The 17,428-nt window shown below is 43.3% G+C and overlaps 1 pseudogene; it reads left to right on the top strand.

The window, feature by feature from the left end:
• Positions 1-11,545: 11,545 nt before the first annotated feature.
• Positions 11,546-13,317, top strand: LOC110309508 (protein Mdm4 pseudogene; annotated as a pseudogene).
• Positions 13,318-17,428: the final 4,111 nt, after the last annotated feature.

Raw genomic sequence — 17,428 nt, 5'->3', positions numbered from 1 at the left:
GTTACCTAGGGGTCCCCTCCCCCAATCTCCCTTTTCTTTGCTTCTGAATTGTTACTTTGGTCCCCTTCTATCTCTCCCCTTTTTCTTGTTCCGACTTCTTTTTTTTTTTTTTTAGTTTTTTCAAGACAGGGTTTCTCTGTGTAGCCCTGGCTGTCCTGGAACTCACTCTGTAGACCAGGCTGGCCTCGAACTCAGAAATCCCCCTGCCTCTGCCTCCCAAGTGTGGGGCTTAAAGGTGTGAGTCACCACACCTGGCTTCTGGCTTCATTCTTACTGCTCCTCTAGTCTCCACATAAACTTAAAAAAAAAGCAACCTGAAGCAATTTTACAGAATAATAATAATAATAATAAAAACATGTGTTATTATTGTATATATACATTGTGTGTGTGTACACAATGATGTTAGCTTTACAGTGCTTACAACTGAGGGGGGTACCCTCAGATACTCTAGTACTGCCTAGTATAGCATTATGAGTTACGTGTTTGAGCCTAAGCAGATACACTGAGTTCAGTCCAGAAACCTGTCAGGAGAGGCATCTTGCCCTGGCTGTAAAACACCTGTTTATCCAGTGTTTGTACATGGAAGAAGTTGAGAAACTTAAGGCAGACATGACTGAACAAGGCAAGGGGTTGGTTCCTGCAGTATGAAAGGAGAGTTGGCTGTTGTTAAGGCTTGGCACATGCCATCCACAATATGGCGTGTGCTTATGAGTGCCTGGCTTCCCTTATGAAGCGTTGGCCTCTGCCTCACCCATCTGCACTTATACAGAGTTTTCCTAAATGTAACTCTGGACTCCCAGACTTCCCTCAGGAAACAAGAATATCACAGGTCCATCACCCTTCTGGTTTCAGTAGAGCGACTGCCAGTTTCAAAGCTGCTTCTCCTGACCTGACATAGCAAGGCCATGGTGTGAGGTGTGAGGAGCCTGGCGATGTAGCTCGTCAGCAGAACTTCCCTAGCATGCACACAGCCCTGGATTGCATCCCCAGCATGACAGAATGAGAGCTCACTTGTGAAGAGATGTCTAAAGAGAAAACATGAATTGAGTATATATGTTGATAGCATGTTTCTTTTTTGAAACGGTATTTTTAGATTTACATACAATCATGCTCATTTTGATGCACAGATCTCTGAGAGTGACAGGTACTTAAGAGATGTGTGAGCAATGCCACAGTCAAGAGACACAGCTCGCTGTTCCATCCCCAATGACTTCCCTACGGCTTCCACTTTTCTCGTCTGCCATCAGACTGTGTTCTCCAACCCTCTGCCACTGCTGCTTTTTCCACATCATATAAAAGGGAACATAGAGTTTTTGACAACTGGCTTCTTTCACTTAGCATAATGCCTTTGGCTTTCATTCACAGAGTTGCACATATGCATTTGACTTTGTTGCAGCCAAGTGTTGCACCGCACCAGTGTGGCACGGCTATCCATTCACCAGTTGAAGGATAAGAGCTGCTTCCAGATGGCACTGGCTGTGAATAAATCAACCACAAATAATTGTGTGTGATTTTTGTATGAAAATAAGTGCCTCCCTTTTCCTAGAATTGGAGCTGTTGGGTCATTTACCAAGTGTGTGTTTAACTTATTAACAGTGCTTGCCACCCCTGAGTGGCTGTGTCCCTTGCAGCCTCCAGTGATGTGTAATGATTTAATCTTGCTGCGTCTGCTCCAGCATTCGGTGTGGTTGCTGCTTTATCCTCCTGCAGCCATGCAATCAGGATCGTTGACACAGAACAGTATTATGTTATGGTTTTAACTTGTATTGTTCTAACTGTAACAATTAGTCATTATTTGATGTTGACACTGTTACCTCTACATCCAGATGTTTGACATAGTGATGATTTTATTTCAGAGATGATACATGCTTGTTATTAAAAATAAAAACGATAATGGATTGTGAAGATTGGTGACACATGCCTTTAATACCAGCACTGGGAAAACTGAGGCCCAAGAATTAAGAGTTTGAGTCCAGTGTGGGATGAAAGTGAGTTCGTGATGGCTCAGGAGACACTTTCTTGAAATTGAAAAGTCATAATTTGATAATTCCATGTTCCAAAATAATAACAATAGTACTTCTAGTAGAAACTAGTAAAATTTGGGGTAAAATCTACTAGTATGGTCTAGTAATCTTAATCTTAGACCTCTATGTTTGCTTGACTTGAAATAAAGGGAAATTGACATCATGCTTTAAAAGTTCCTTTTTATGCAGAGATAAGCACAGTTAAATGTACATTTGTTGTACCACTAAAAGGTGAAATTACATATTTCATGCTTTGAGCATGTGGCAGTTATTTTAGCAGCATATGATTAATCGAATTCTGCAGAGACATGAAACAAGGTCCGGTTGACTTCATGGTGGTGCCTGAGGAAACTGAGTCTGGATAGTTGCAGTGCCATAGGGTGAGCAAGATGACCAAGAAGTACATGATGCTGTGTTATTGCTTCCCTAGGTTTTCCCACATTAAGTAAGCTGACTCCAATGTGGACCCACAATAATCTCATTAAAAGGCGATTCTTACTGCATCAGTCACTCCCACTAGCTTGTATAATATCCTCAGGGGAGCTCAAGTCCCACCAGTGTCCTCTTTTTTATTTATTTGATTTATGTCTAGTGACTTAACCTCAGACCCTGGTGTTTACTTAACTTGAAAGAAATAAAGGGAAAATCCAGTCATCCTTAGTGTTCCTTTCATCCATAGATAGGCACACTTAGTCCTAGAAGGGCTACAGAGATGTAGAAAGAAGATGGACATTCCCTCTCCCTCCCCTTCCCCCTCCCCCTCCCCCTCTCCCTCCCTCTCCCTCTTCCTCTCCCCCTCCCCCTCCCTCCCCCCTCTCCCCCTCCCCTCTCCCTCCCCCTCCCCCTCCCTCTCTTCCTCTCCCTCTCCCTCTCTCTCCCTCTCCCTCTCCCTCCCCCCTCCCCCCAAGAGTATTTAATGTTTTGGTTGTCTAAGCAAATCTCTTGCAGCTGCAGCTGTTCAGTTCTCTGTTCGTGCCAAGGACCCTTTGTTTATAGTAAGTGCACCCAAGGAATTCTTCTTACACAAGTTGTACTACTTAAGGTTTTTATCACATCCACGGGGAAGCAGAACCAGGCTCTTCTTTCTCAACATTCTTTCTGGTCAGAGCAGAATGAAGAGGATTTGATTTCTCGCACAGCAATTCTTAACCTAAGCAAGCTTGTGGTTTTCATGAAAAACTTCCTCGGGCCTGTTTCTGAATGCACCCAATTCCATGCTAGATGAGGACCCTCAGAGGGGCCTGGGCAATGATGTTTAGTCCATCTGTTGAAGCCTTAAAGTCAGAAGAAATAAAAAAGCCAAAGAAACAGGAGAAATAACTTGATCAAAGGCTGCAGAGGGACAGAAGGAGTGCCAGGCTCATGAGCCACTCAGGGCCTCTCGGCACTGTGGGGACAACCATCATGAGCCACTCAGGGCCTCTCGGCACTGTGGGGACAACCAGTTGACACATTTCCTCCCCCACCCTTGTTTTTTAACAAAGTCTTGCTATGTAGCCTGGGCTAGCCTCAAACTCTTTATCTCCCATCTTTAGCCTCTCAAGTTCTGTGGCTAGAGGAATGCATCACCACACCTCTATTGTAGACCACAGGCATGCCTTTCTTAGTGTGTGGGGTAACTATGGGGCTGTGTGTGACTGTGACTGTATGTGTGCCTGCCTGCCACCTCTCCCTCCCGGGAAAGGATCTCTCACTGGCCAAGAGTTCATAGCCTTGCTGGCTGCCAGTGAGTCTATCTTTTCAGTACTGGAATTTCAATCACAGGCCAGCACACCTGTTTGCCACCCTCCCTCCCTCCCTCCCTCCCTCCTTTCCTCCCTCCCTTTCTTCCTTTCTTTTTCTTATCTCTCTAGCCCCTAGACATACTTTTTTTGTTTGTTTGTTTTTCTTTTTCTTTCTTCCTTTCTTTTTTTTTTTTTTTTTTTTTTTTTTTTGGCTTTTCGAGACAGGGTTTCTTTGTGTAGTCCTGGCAGTCCTGGAACTCACTCTGTAGACCAGGCTGGCCTCGAATTCAGAAATCTGCCTGTCTCTGCCTCCCAAGTGCTGGGATTAAAGGCATGTGCCACCACTGCCTGGCTCCTAGACATGCTTTTAAGGCCCATGAATTTTGTTTAAAAATTAGTTGTAGGGTCTGGGGAGGTGGCTCAGCAGGGAAGAACACTTGTGGTTTTAGAACCATCCCTAACTCCAGTTTTTGTGAACCAGACTCCCCCTTCTGGGCTCCCCCAGGCCCCTGGCACACATGTATGCACATACAGGCAAAACATACACATAAAATGAGATAAATAAATCTAAAAATACTTTTCAAAAATTGGTTATCAAAAGCTGGATATGCTGGTGCATGTTTTTAATCCAGGCAGTCAGGAGGCAGAGGCAGAGGCAGAGGCAGAGGCAGAGGCAGAGGCAGAGGCAGAGGCAGAGGCAGAGGCAGAGGCAGAGATTTCTGTGAGTTTGAGGTCAGTGTAGTCTACATAGTGAATTCCAAGACAGCCAGGGCTACATAGTGAAGCCTTGTCTCAAAATTAATTAATTAAAAAATAAATTAAGTTATCTCTTTTTTGACCATAAGACTCAAAATGACATTGTTTCAGAGATGAAGCTTCTGGTAGCAGACTGTGGACTCAATTCTAGACATCTGTTTCTCCATCAGAACTGCCTTATTAAAATGTCTAAAATTTTGTTTGATTTTGAGTTTTGGTTAGGTTTTGATTTTGGTTTGGCTTTTAATGAGATAGAGTTTCTCTATGTAGCCCTAACTATCCTGGAACTCTATAGACCATGATGGCCTCAAACTCCGAGATCTGCCTGACTCTGCCTCCCAAGTGCTGGGATTAATGTTGTACATCATCACATCCATGGAAAGTTCAGATTAAAAAAAAATGTAAACACAGCCATCCCTATCTTGATGTTTACAATGTCTGCTATCACCAGTTCAGGTAACCAATGTTTGGTATCATATAGGGAAAACAATATCTGTCCCATAGCACTTGTCTAAAACTGCTTCTTTCCGGTCTTCATTAACTTCTCAATGCCTTCTCTAAAGGTCCCCTGCAAGGTGCAAGAGTCTGGTCTAGCCTTAGTCTAGACACACTTCACTTGTATTCTATGTGATCTTCACCAAACCACTTAAATTCTCCAGACCTCTAAATTCATTTTTAATGAAGTAAGGAAAACAGTAGTGTCTCCTTGAAATGGTTATGGGCGAGTCAAGTTAGAAACACCATGTAAACCTCCAGGGTAGTGCCTGGCTGGGCTCCTCCAATGGCTGTTCTTGGATGGACCTCCGTGGGAATGACTGTACTGAAGAACAGAGGGTCAGGTGACAAGACAGTGTGCTAGGCTCCTCAGGGTATTTGATGGCGTTAGTACACAAGGTGATCTTGGTGAGCTGATGATGACAACTGATGCCAGAAAGAGTAGATTTGGTACACTTCTTAACAAGTTTGTTCAGTGCAATCAAGTTGGCAGCTTGCGATTAGCCATGGTGGGGATATTTATATCATGGGAACCACAAACACTATGAAACTGCGTCTTTTCCCTACCAGAACCCCAGGTGGTAAACCCGTAGCAGATCACACTGGCAGGCTGGAAGCAGACACCTACACTGGCATCCAAGCTCCGTGCCTCATCAGCTCTTAAATCTAAAACCAAAGCTTCTTGAGCTGGCGCTCACCCAGTGTTTGGCAACAGTAGAAGATATGTGTCGTGCTGGCAAGACTAAGGAGTGCCCAGCAAAGCGCCTGGGCTCAGAGCTAAGACTCTTGTGTGCTTTGAACTACAGAGCTTTTCCTAGAGTTCTCTGCTTTCCTAGCAACATAGCCGTCTCACTTCAGAAGACAAAAACTTGCAATGTTATCTGACCATTATGCCTCTCAGCACGTAAATGTCAAAGCCATACAGCTCTGGGTTTCATTATGTTGAAATGTTTGGCTTCAAAAAGTGCTCTTTGAATTGCTGACTTAACTTTCCTAAGAAAAATCACGTAATGAATTTCCAACCATTTCTGAAATTGCTGTCAATATACCTTTGTCACTGTCTGCTAAGTATTTATTTATTCTTAGAATTATAAAGTCAAAATCAATCAATTCTAAAATGTAGAAATAATGAAAAATACTGTCCCACAATATTAAATATTTACCCAAGATTTAATTTTTTATGTATAAATAAGCATATTTCATTAGCATGAAAATTTGTTTTTTCTTTAATAAATGATGAAAATACCAAAGCATTGCTTTAAAATGAATTACGATTCATTATCAGTAAATAGTTGATGTGTATGACTATTATATATACCTGTATGTCCAGATCCATGTAAAAATTTCACAAATGAAAAGGGTTGCAAGAGGAAAAGTTTAAGAATCCCTGCTTTTGGACTAGAGAGATGGCTCAGTGGTTAAGAGCACTTGCTGCTCTTCCGGAGGACCCGGGTTCAATTTCCAGCACCTACATGGCAGATCAACAGTGTCTGTAACTCCAGGATCTGGTATCTCACACAGACATACATGCAGACCAAACACCAATGCATGTAAAAAGAAATAAAAAGTAAATAAATTGTTAAAAAGAAAGAAGAGCATCCTTTCCTTACAGCTCCCTCAGGCAGCTGGGCCTCCAGCTTCTTGCCTGTACTTGAGAAACACATATGTAAGGGGAAGGACTGTCAAAAGCCAGGCTGGAGGTCAGGGTGCAATTCCAGCACTCGGAAAGTTGAGGCAGGAAGACTCCAAGCTTAGAGCTAGCCTAGACTTTATACTGAGCCTGTTCCTTTTCCCAAGAAAGGATCATTAAAAAGAAGAAGAGATAAGATACATGCAAGACTTAAAATGTAACAGCAAACAAAATGATAAATTCTAGTTCCTGTTAAAAACCTAGAGGATACAAATCTCAGATGAACCTTGCATCTTTTACTTGTTTGGATAAACACTCAATAAAGATAAGAATACCATGTTGGAGTGAATTGGTCGGCCAGGCTTGGGAAAAGATTTGTTTTGTGGGGGAAAAATTCTATTCAAGTTCTTTCCTTGTTTCTGCTTGAGAAACTATTCAAACAAATTTGAACATCTAAACAAAGATAGTCTTAAAGCCCCGAATCCAAGTGTTCTGGGTCTCCTCTGAGCAGTTTCAACAATGTTGGGCCCAGAGCCAGAACATGTTAGAAACGTTTTGAACTCACCCCACCCTGTCTCCAGGGCCATCCTCCCCCAGAATTTGATACAGTGCCAAGAATAGGATCTTGCAAATGTCTTAAGGCTTTCATCCTTTCCCCTTAAAAACAAAAGTATCTAAGACCTTGCAATGTAAGAGGCCACAAAGAAGGGAATACTGGCATAGGGGAACCATGGGTCAGAGAATGCACTGGAAGACCACTGTCTGTAATACTCTTGCTTTGTGGCAGGAAGAGCCCAGACAACTGCACAGCTGGCTTCCTGTCTAACTCTCCAAGCTTCTCCTTCAGTTCATTCATCAAGCAGAGAGCAGCAAGGTCTCACCCCTGATGGAATCCTTGACTCTCTTAGGAGCTCAAGACTATCCAATTGGTCAGCTCTGGGATGGGCCATGGAGTCCCTTGCTCACTGTTGCTATAAAGCATGCACAGGGAGTGGTGGGAACAGAATAGGAAAGACTGATTCTAGACACTGGTGAGGCTCCGGAAACCACACCTCATGGGCTGGGGAAGGAAGGAGGCAGAGAGGAAGCTTCTGGAAGGCCCTCCTGGGTTAGGGAAGCTCTAATACTTCCTCTTTGTCACTGCTGTCTGCCTCCTTTTGTTGGCAGGGCTGCTAGGAGCCTGGAATGCTTAGTGTACCACCCTAAGCTAGTCACATATTAGTAGCAACGTGCGCATGTGTGTGTGTGTGTGCATGTGCATGTGTGTGTGTGTGTGTGTGTGTGAGAGAGAGAGAGAGAGAGAGAGAGATATTAGCACCAGTGTGTGTGTGTGTATGTGTGTTTGCATGAGTGTGTTTTATGCATGTGTGTATGTAGAGGTCAAAGTGGATGTCAGTTGTCTTCACTGAACACTTTTCACTTTATCTTTTGAGACAGCGTCTCTTGAAGAACCCGGTGCTCCCAGATTGATGAGACTGGTTGACCAGTCAGTTTTGGGCATCTGCCTGTGTCTCTGCCTCCCTGTGCTGAAGTTACAGATGTGTATGAGTATGCCATGTTTTTAAGCTGGGTGCTGGGGATCTGAACTAGGGTCCTCATGTTTGCACAGTAGGCACTTTACAGGCTAAGTGTGGTGGTCTGAGTGGGAATAGCTCCATAGTCTCATGTGTTTGAATGCTTGACCCATTGGAAGTTGAACTATTACGAGGGGTGGCCTTGTTGGAAACAATATGCCACTGCGTGTGTGTGTGTGTGGGGGGGCAGGCTTTGAGGTCTTCCATGCTCAAGCTAAGCACAAGTGAAGTCCATGTCCAGTGTGGACAGTCTCCTTCTGTTGCTTGCAGATAACAATGTAGAACTCTCAACACCTTCTTCACACTGTGTGCATGCACACTGCCATGCTTCCTGCCCTGATGATAATAGACTAAACTTCTAAAACTAAGTCAACCCCAATTAAATGGGTTCTGTTTGTTTGTTTTATTTTTGAGTAAGAATTGCCATGATCATGGTGTCTCTTCACATCAATAAAACCCTAACTAAGACTCTAAGTCTCTAATCTTTAGAATTTTCCTGGTACACTATTGTATAATAGTTTCCTCTAAGACTGGAACATTTCATCCTGCAGGGAAGCTCCTTAAGTAGGTAAACAACTCAAAATAGTTTTAGGAAGTCCCTAAAACTGAATAGATTCACTAGGTCTCTCCCTATCAGAGTAAGCATTGAAAGTTGAGAGTCCGTCTCAGATGAAATAGGGTTACCAAGAGGATTCTGAGAGGAGAAAAGTTGCAAAGAAGACTCCAAGACCAGACCAACTGCCTGGAAGAAGCAGAAACCAGCTGAGCTGCCTGGAAGAGGTTAAGACTGGAGTCTCTTGGGATGGACACTCTGCAACCTTTTGAGCTGCTAGCAGACTGTGCTGTGTGTTTCAGGTTTCCCAACTTTGTGAGCTGCTAGCCATGCTGGGGTGGGCCTTGGTGATGCAACTGTCTTTGAGTCATTTCAGCTCCTATAAGTAACCCTTAACCAATATTCCTGTAAGTAACCCCAGGAAAACTCATTGGTTCACCAAATAGGACTTCGGTGGTTGTAAGTGTTGCAGCTCTAAGGGGGAAAGGTTTCCCCAATGGAAGTGTTGCAGCTCTGAGAGAAAAGGTATTCTAGCAGTCGGGACCCAAGGAATACCACAAAATCGCACTGCACAACAAACCTCACATAAGAGATTTATTGGAAGACACACAAGAGGGTGGTTTGCATGAGGAGCAGCGGGGAACTTACAGGAGGCAGGCTTTATATAGGGGTTCTTGGGGAATGAGTTTTCCAGGGTGAAGAATTCCAGGGTAGGGATTGGTGGGATCTCAGTGCAAACCCAGGAATTAGTAGGATTTCAAACTCAGGAATTAGTGGGCTTTCAAGCTCAGGGACTGGAGGGGTTTAAGGTGGGTTTTGGTGTCCTTTCAAATTTGGAAGTGAGCTTGAACCTTTTGCCCTACAGTGGTATCTGTACTTTGGTCTGCCGTGGGTTCCCTATCTAGCTTGGGTAGATGTGTGTTGCATGTCCCCAGGAAAAGTTTTGTCACACAGCACATACCTGTAGCATTACCACACAATTCCATTGCTGTGGAAGCTAAGAAATAAGCAAAACTATTCTACTCTGTTCCACCCGCAAGAGTCCACACAGTGAAATCCTTCTTTGGAAGTTGAGGAATTTACCAATGGTGCATCTAGGGCTTGTGTGGTTTCGCTTCTTTTCAAATGTAATTTTCCCTGTTCACCTGCAAGTTCTTAGACTTCAGTTCTCCTTCTCCAACTTCACTTTGTGAATCCTGCATACCGAGGCTGACCTAGAACCACAGTCACAGTCAGTAAAGCCCCAGTCCATTTTCCATCTGTGCCACCATCACCTATTTAAAACGAAAATACAGATTCTCTGTCCAAAGGATATGGTTTTATTGCGGTGTGCTAGGAATTCTCTGCAAAGATGAGTCCTGCTAATATATTTTTACAAGGATGGTTTAAGGGTGAATTTTAGCCAACGGTGGTGGTTCACATCTAATAATCTCAACATGGAGGAGGAGGAAGTAGAAGGTGTGGTGGTTTGAATATTCTTGGCCCATGGAAGTAGCACTAGTAGGAGGTGTGGCCTTATTGGAGTAGGTGTAGCCTTCTCAGAGGACGTGTGTCACTGTAGGGGCAGATTTTGAGGTCTCCTCCTCGTGTGCAAGCTCTGCCCAGTCCAGAAGAGAGCATCCTCTTGGCTGCTTACAGAAGAGAGTCTCCTGGACACCTCAGCTCCTTCAGCACCATGCCTGCCTGCACATTGCTATGCTTCCCACCATGATATTAATGAACTAAACCTCTGAAACTGTAAGCCAGCTCCAATTTTTGTCTTTATAAGAGTTGCCTTGGTCATGGTGTTTCTTCACAACAATAAAATCCTAAGAGAGAAGGATACCTGGAATTCAAGTCTGGAATCCAAGGTGAGCTGCAGGTATGCGTAGACTAGAGCATGTGACCATGCCTCAAAACAACAACAAAGGGATGAATCTTGATGAAAGCTATCTGTGGCTTCAACATTTGATCAAATTATAGCTATAGTTCTTCATGGAAGATGTGGTTACCCGTCCCTACACTGGTCCCATTTACTTTGATAGTTGTTTGTTTGAGTGTGGACATGGTCACTTTCTCCATCAGTGAGCTATGAAGAAGTGGGTGACTGTGTACTTTGGGAAGAGGTCATGCTTGATCCTAAGGCAAACAAAAAGTAGGGAATGACTTTATTACCAGTGATGACTAAATGATAATGAATGCTGCAAAATTATTTTGTATTTATTTTTATTTTTATGTTCATTGGGGTTTTTTTTTGTCTACATTTATATTTATGACATATGCATGCTTGGTGCCCAGGGGCCAGAAAAGGGTGCTGGATTCCATGAGACTGGTATAGATAGTTGTGAACTCCCTTGTGGGTGCTGGGATTGAACCTAGATCCTCTAGAAAAGTAGCCAGTGATCTTAACCACTGAGCCATCTCTCTAGTCCCTAGCAGAGCCAGCTTGAAGCTGTGATTGATACAGTGTGGCAGAAAGTGGAGAAACTCATGAATTCTTGTTGATGTCTTTTAGATACTAGAAAACCTTACAGATGCACTGGTAATTCAGAGAGTCATCCCCTATTGCTTGGGTCAGTTGAATCAGGATCTTGGTTGCTCACAGTTGAAGTCTTGCATAGCAGGTGCAATAAACGGTTTACTTTAGGATGTACTCTCTGATGAATTTATCAGCTGAAATCACCAAGAAGATACATTTCTTAAAGTGAGAAATCCTTCAGGAATTTTATTTCTATTTTTTTTATGCCTTTAAAAGTTTCAGTCGGGGTTGGTGGTTTAAGGCAGCAGTGGTCAAAGAAGAATCAAAGTTTGCTAAGTGTGGAGTCTTCACTGCCAAAATGACATCACATTCCACCTCGGCCCAGTGTTCAGCATCTGACAGTGCTTGCAGAATTTCTTCGGAACAAATTAGTCAGCAGGTACGGCCAAAACTGCAGCTTTTGAAGATTTTGCATGCAGCAGGTGCGCAGGGGGAAGTATCCACCATGAAAGAGGTAATGCACTATCTAGGCCAGTATATAATGGTGAAGCAGCTCTATGATCAATAGGAGCAACATATGGTGTACTGTGGTGGAGATCTTTTGGGAGATCTACTTGGATGTCAGAGCTTTTCTGTGAAAGATCCAAGCCCTCTCTATGACATGCTAAGAAAGAATCTTGTTACATCAGCTTCTATTAACACAGATGCTGCTCAGACTCTCGCTCTCGCACAGGATCACACTATGGATTTTCCAAGTCAAGACCGACTGAAGCACGGTGCAACAGAATACTCCAATCCCAGAAAAAGAGCTGAAGAAGAGGATACTCTCACACTGCCTACCTCACGACATAAATGCAGAGACTCCAGAGCAGATGAAGACTTGATAGAACATTTATCTCAAGATGAGACATCTAGGCTTGACCTTGATTTTGAGGAGTGGGACGTTGCTGGCCTGCCTTGGTGGTTTCTAGGGAATTTGAGAAACAACTATATTCCTAAAAGTAATGGCTCAACTGATTTACAGACAAATCAAGATATAGGTACTGCCATTGTTTCAGACACTACGGATGATTTGTGGTTTTTTAAATGAGACCGTGTCGGAGCAATTAGGTGTTGGAATAAAAGTTGAAGCTGCTAATTCTGAGCAAACAAGTGAAGTAGGGAAAACAAGTAACAAGAAGATGCTGGAGGTGGGGAAAGATGATGATCTTGAGGACTCGAAGTCCTTGAGCGATGACACTGATGTGGAACTTACCTCTGAGGATGAGTGGCAGTGTACGGAGTGCAAGAAGTTTAATTCTCCAAGCAAGAGGTACTGTTTTCGTTGCTGGGCCTTGAGAAAGGATTGGTATTCGGATTGTTCTAAATTAACTCATTCTCTATCTACATCTAATATTACTGCCATACCTGAAAAGAAGGACAATGAAGGAACTGATGTTCCCGATTGTAGGAGAACCATTTCAGCTCCTGTTGTTAGGCCTAAAGATGGATATTTAAAGGAGGAAAAGCCCAGGTTCGACCCTTGCAACTCAGTAGGATTTTTGGATTTGGCTCATAGTTCTGAAAGCCAAGAGATCATCTCAAGCACGAGAGAACAAACAGATATTTTTTCTGAGCAGAAAGCTGAAGCAGAAAGTATGGAAGATTTCCAGAATGTCTTAAAGCCGTGTAGCTTATGTGAAAAAAGGCCTCGGGATGGGAACATTATTCATGGGAAGACGAGCCATCTGACGACATGTTTCCACTGTGCCAGGAGACTGAAGAAGTCTGGGGCTTCGTGCCCTGCTTGTAAGAAAGAGATCCAGTTGGTTATTAAAGTTTTTATAGCATAGTTGAGTCAGTCACAGAGAAGTACTAGGAGGACCAGGTCATTTATCAAAAAATCAGTATTCTTAGAGGCAGGGGCAGAAGATCACCAATTTTGATGCCAGTCTGGGCCATATAATGAGATCTTAGTCTTAAAAGGATCATTATTGAGTATCTTTTATAAATGTGACCCATTTTCATGTGTTTATTTGTATAAGCATATATGGAATTTTAGCTAAGTTTTGAGGGTTTCATTAATGAGAAGATACTTTGTTCTTCCAAATTGTAAACCCAGGAGGGAATAATGTCAATACAAACATAGCAATGCATTCTTTTATTCACTTCCAAATTATTGCAAGAATAATACATTAATTGAAAAAAAAAGTTTCAGTCTAAATGATCTGTTCTTCGCAGGCATGTTGGGGGACATGCCTTTAATCCCAGCAGTCCGGAGGCAGTCAGGTGATTCTCTGTGAGTTTGAAGCCAGTCTTGTTTATGTAGCAAGTTCCAGGATGGACAGGGCTACATAGTGAGACCCTGTTTCACAAGCCCAATAATAATAGTAATAATAATAATAATAGTAATAATAATAGTAACAATAATAATAATTTAAAATTTGTTTTGTATTACAGAACTTTAGAGTCATAGAATCTTGGTTGCTCACATGTCTGTGAGTTGGATATTCTAGTTTCATTTTTGTTTCTGCAACAAACATGACTAAGAGGAATTTAGGGAAGAAAAGGGTTTGTTTGGCTAGGTTACAATACATTGAGAGAAATCAAGGCAGGAACTTGAAGCAGAAACTATGTGGAATGCTGCTTGTTGGCTCACTCCCAGGATCATGCCTGGCTAGCTTTAGTATACAGTTTATGCCCACCTGCCTAGGGATGGTACCACCGACAGTAGGCTGGGCCCTCCCGCATCAGTTACTAAATGAAACAGCCCTGGACTGGCATGTCCTCAGGCTAATGTGACTTAGGCAATTTCCCAGTGTAGGCTTTCCTCTCAGCTGACCTTAGAATGTTGAGGTAAACCAGAAACAGTGACTTCGGATAACTTTAGATTTGCCATGTGGAGGTATGACACCTGTCCACTCAAGGAGTTAAGCTGGCCTCTTTATTTCAGTAACGGGGTAATGAAGACTCTTGCCCTCGGCTCCACTGCCTGTCTGAACATCTGAATCTGACTTCGATTAGCAACCCGGAGACCTCTACTCCAAGTTTTGCTGACTATTACAGCTTTCAGCTCTCTGTAGCCCACAGCTCATGCAGAGTCCAGCTGCAAGCATGGAGCTTGCCAAAAGCGCTATAATCCATCATTCTGCTGGAGGTTAGAGACTGCCTTTGGCTCAAGGCTGTTCAGTAAGCCTCTCTGTAATAGTATGCTTCCTTCTCCCTCTCAAGATCTCTGTTGACCAGAAAATTAATATTTTAATATCAGGATTGTAGGCACCCACTGGGATTTTCGGGTTCTTGCTTCCTGGAGCAAACTGGATGGAGACACGAAGAAAGACTCAGGCAAAGCAAAAGAATCTATGAAGAGAGATTATATTCCTGAGGGAGGAAGTGGGCCAAAGCACAGATATGTTTAGAAGTTAAATGGCAACAGTGCACAAAGGATGGGTACACACATGTGCCAGTGAGGGGTAGGTGGGCAGTGGGGGGCATTGCTGTCACGTGGTGCAGGTTTGGGGATCATTTGTACAGTGCAGACTTTCTCATATATGTTCTCTTATGTGTAGTTCACAGTGAGTCACCTACAGAAAATGCAGTGCCACTGAACCTGTGCCAGTGACTCCAGACGGTTCCACTTAGCCGCAGGCTTGAGGTGTGTATCCACTTCTTTGGCAGTAAGCTTTTTTTGTATGCTAATTTTTTTTTTTTTTTTGGTTTTTCGAGACAGGGTTTCTCTGTATAGCCCGGGCTGTCCTGGAACTCACTTTGTAGACCAGGCTGGCCTCGAACTCAGAAATCCGCCTGCCTCTGCCTCCCGAGTGCTGGGATTAAAGGCGTGCGCCACCACGCCCGGCTTGTATGCTAATTTTTCAGCCTTTGTAAAATGCATTTGGGGCCTCACACTTTACCTTATTCTCCTGCTTCAATTCTTTCTGAGAGCTGTGGTCCCAGAAATCCTCTGGGAGCTAGAGCTGAGGGGTGATGGCCTGATGTCTTACAACCACTGCCTTTATGTTCAGGGATGCATCCCAGCTTGAGAGGAGCCACAGGGCTCTCCCTAGTCTGTTATACTTGCTGAAAAAGGTCTGCCCATCCCCAGTGTCATCGGAATGGCTGTAATTCCTGTTTCACAGGAGTTTAGTCTGAACCTTCTAATTCTGTAAGGATATTAATTAGAAATATAGGCCCAAAGATTAACTGATTACACTAATCAACAATCTTCCAAGGGGCAAGAAATAGGAAGGCCATAATCAAGGAATAGATTTAAAGGTAAATAGGGGGATAGAAAGCAGTACCGGTGAGTACTAGTACTGCTAGGGGACCCAAGTCTAGTTCCCATCATCTATGTTGGATACCTTACGCCCTGTAACTCCAAGGGACTCTACACTCTTCTGCCTACCAGGGTAGCCACCCTTATTTACATGCATACACACACACCACACACACACACACACACACACACCACACACACACACACACACACACACACCACACACACACACACACACACACACACACACACACACACCACCCACACACACACACACACACACACACACACACACACACACACATATTTTTAAAATAAAAATTGCACCTTTTAAATTTTATTTGTAAATTGTGCATGTTGGGGGAGGTGTGCATGTGAGTGTGAGTTCCCATGCAGGTCAGGAGAGGACTCTGGAGTTATGGATATTTATGAGTCGCTTGACGTGACGGCTTAGAACTGAACTCATGTCCTCTGCAAGAGCAGGGCCATCTCTCCAGCTCTAACAACTAGTCTCCACATCTTTTAAAAAGGGAAATAGTGTGAAATTGCAATAACTGCATATGACTATGTTGTACCAACATAGCCCAAAGAAGAAGACCAAGACATACAGCCAAGTTACTATTGCAGATGGATTTAGAAATATGACTCACATTTGTATTTTAAGTTAATGAATACAATTTTCTTATTTGAAGACAAATTTCAAGTCTTTTAGAATTTTAGCGGTTTTCAAGTGTGAACAGCCACATCTTTGAGATGTTCTTAAAGCTGTGGTGAGTCAGAAAGGAGAAATCTATCCTACAGAATAATGCTTTTAGTTCTTTTAAATCTTGGTGGGGCCAGCATCTATCAACCCTGAAAAGGCATACATGTCGCCAGAAGTATGACCCTCCTGTACACTATACTCACGTCCTTGGCAAAGCCCGTCAACCAGCACGGCTTTAGCCACTATGACTTTTTTGCATCTATTTATTTGTGTGTATACATGCATGCACAAATGTCATGACATGCAGATGGAGATCAGAGGACAACTTAAAGGAGAAAACTCAGGTCACCAGACTTGGTGACAAGCACCTTTGCCTCCTGAGCTATCTTGCCATCCAGAGTTGCTGTAATCCGCAAGCATCCTAGCCAACTAGTTTTGGTGGAGAAGTAAGCCCTGGCTTAGAAATGCCCTCCAGCTTTTAAGTGAGGACTTCCAATGCCATGCCTTGCTACTAGGCCATGTGCAGAGCAGTCTTCAAGGCTAGAGCTGAAACAAGAGTGCATTTGGTTTGGGGGACATTCTCATCAACTCTTGTTTCTACACACACACACACACACACACACACACACACACGTCCTAGATAATTGATTAAGGTAGACAATAAAGCCCCAGTATTGGAATGGAACTTAACACCTGTTTTCTCTTTTGACTTGCCATGTCAAGAGTTACCCAGGGTACCTTGATGGTTCTCTGGAAATTTATTCAGTAGGAAACTCTGGGCAGTTTAATTTTTCACTGGAGATGAAGGTCCATCCTCTCTGTGTGACCTCTCTCTTTGCAAAGTGGGCAAAGCCCTGTTTTCCAGGATCCCACCAAGGGCAGTGACTCTCTAGTGTCTTGGTTTCCTGCAGCCATGGTAAGCATTGCTCCACTAGACTTTGTTCTTTCGGCTGGGATTTCTGTGAGATGGCTGATGATGACTGTTGTCTCCCTGGAGAAGTGTTTTCAGGGCTAAACCTTGGGCTTGTTCTTTCCCTGTAATTTCTTCCCCGGGCCTTTGGATGGTACGTGGTTCCTGTTGTTGAAAAGCCAGATTTAAAAGTTAACTCTGAGGGTCTGAAACTAGCTTCCTTCTGATGCTGGGAGAGCACTGAGTAGCAAAATAAGCGTCTAACCTAGCCATATCTGACCTTAGGGAAAATCTTAATATTGTTTGCATTTTCTTTACATATTTTGTGTGTGTGCATTTGTGTGGACAT

The sequence above is a fragment of the Mus caroli genome, unplaced genomic scaffold (assembly GCF_978045245.1).
Source record: "Mus caroli unplaced genomic scaffold, Mus_caroli_1 scaffold_12, whole genome shotgun sequence".
Lineage (NCBI taxonomy): Eukaryota > Metazoa > Chordata > Mammalia > Rodentia > Muridae > Mus > Mus caroli.
Note: the sequence above shows the minus strand (reverse complement) of the source record. Positions and strands in the feature narration are given on the sequence as shown.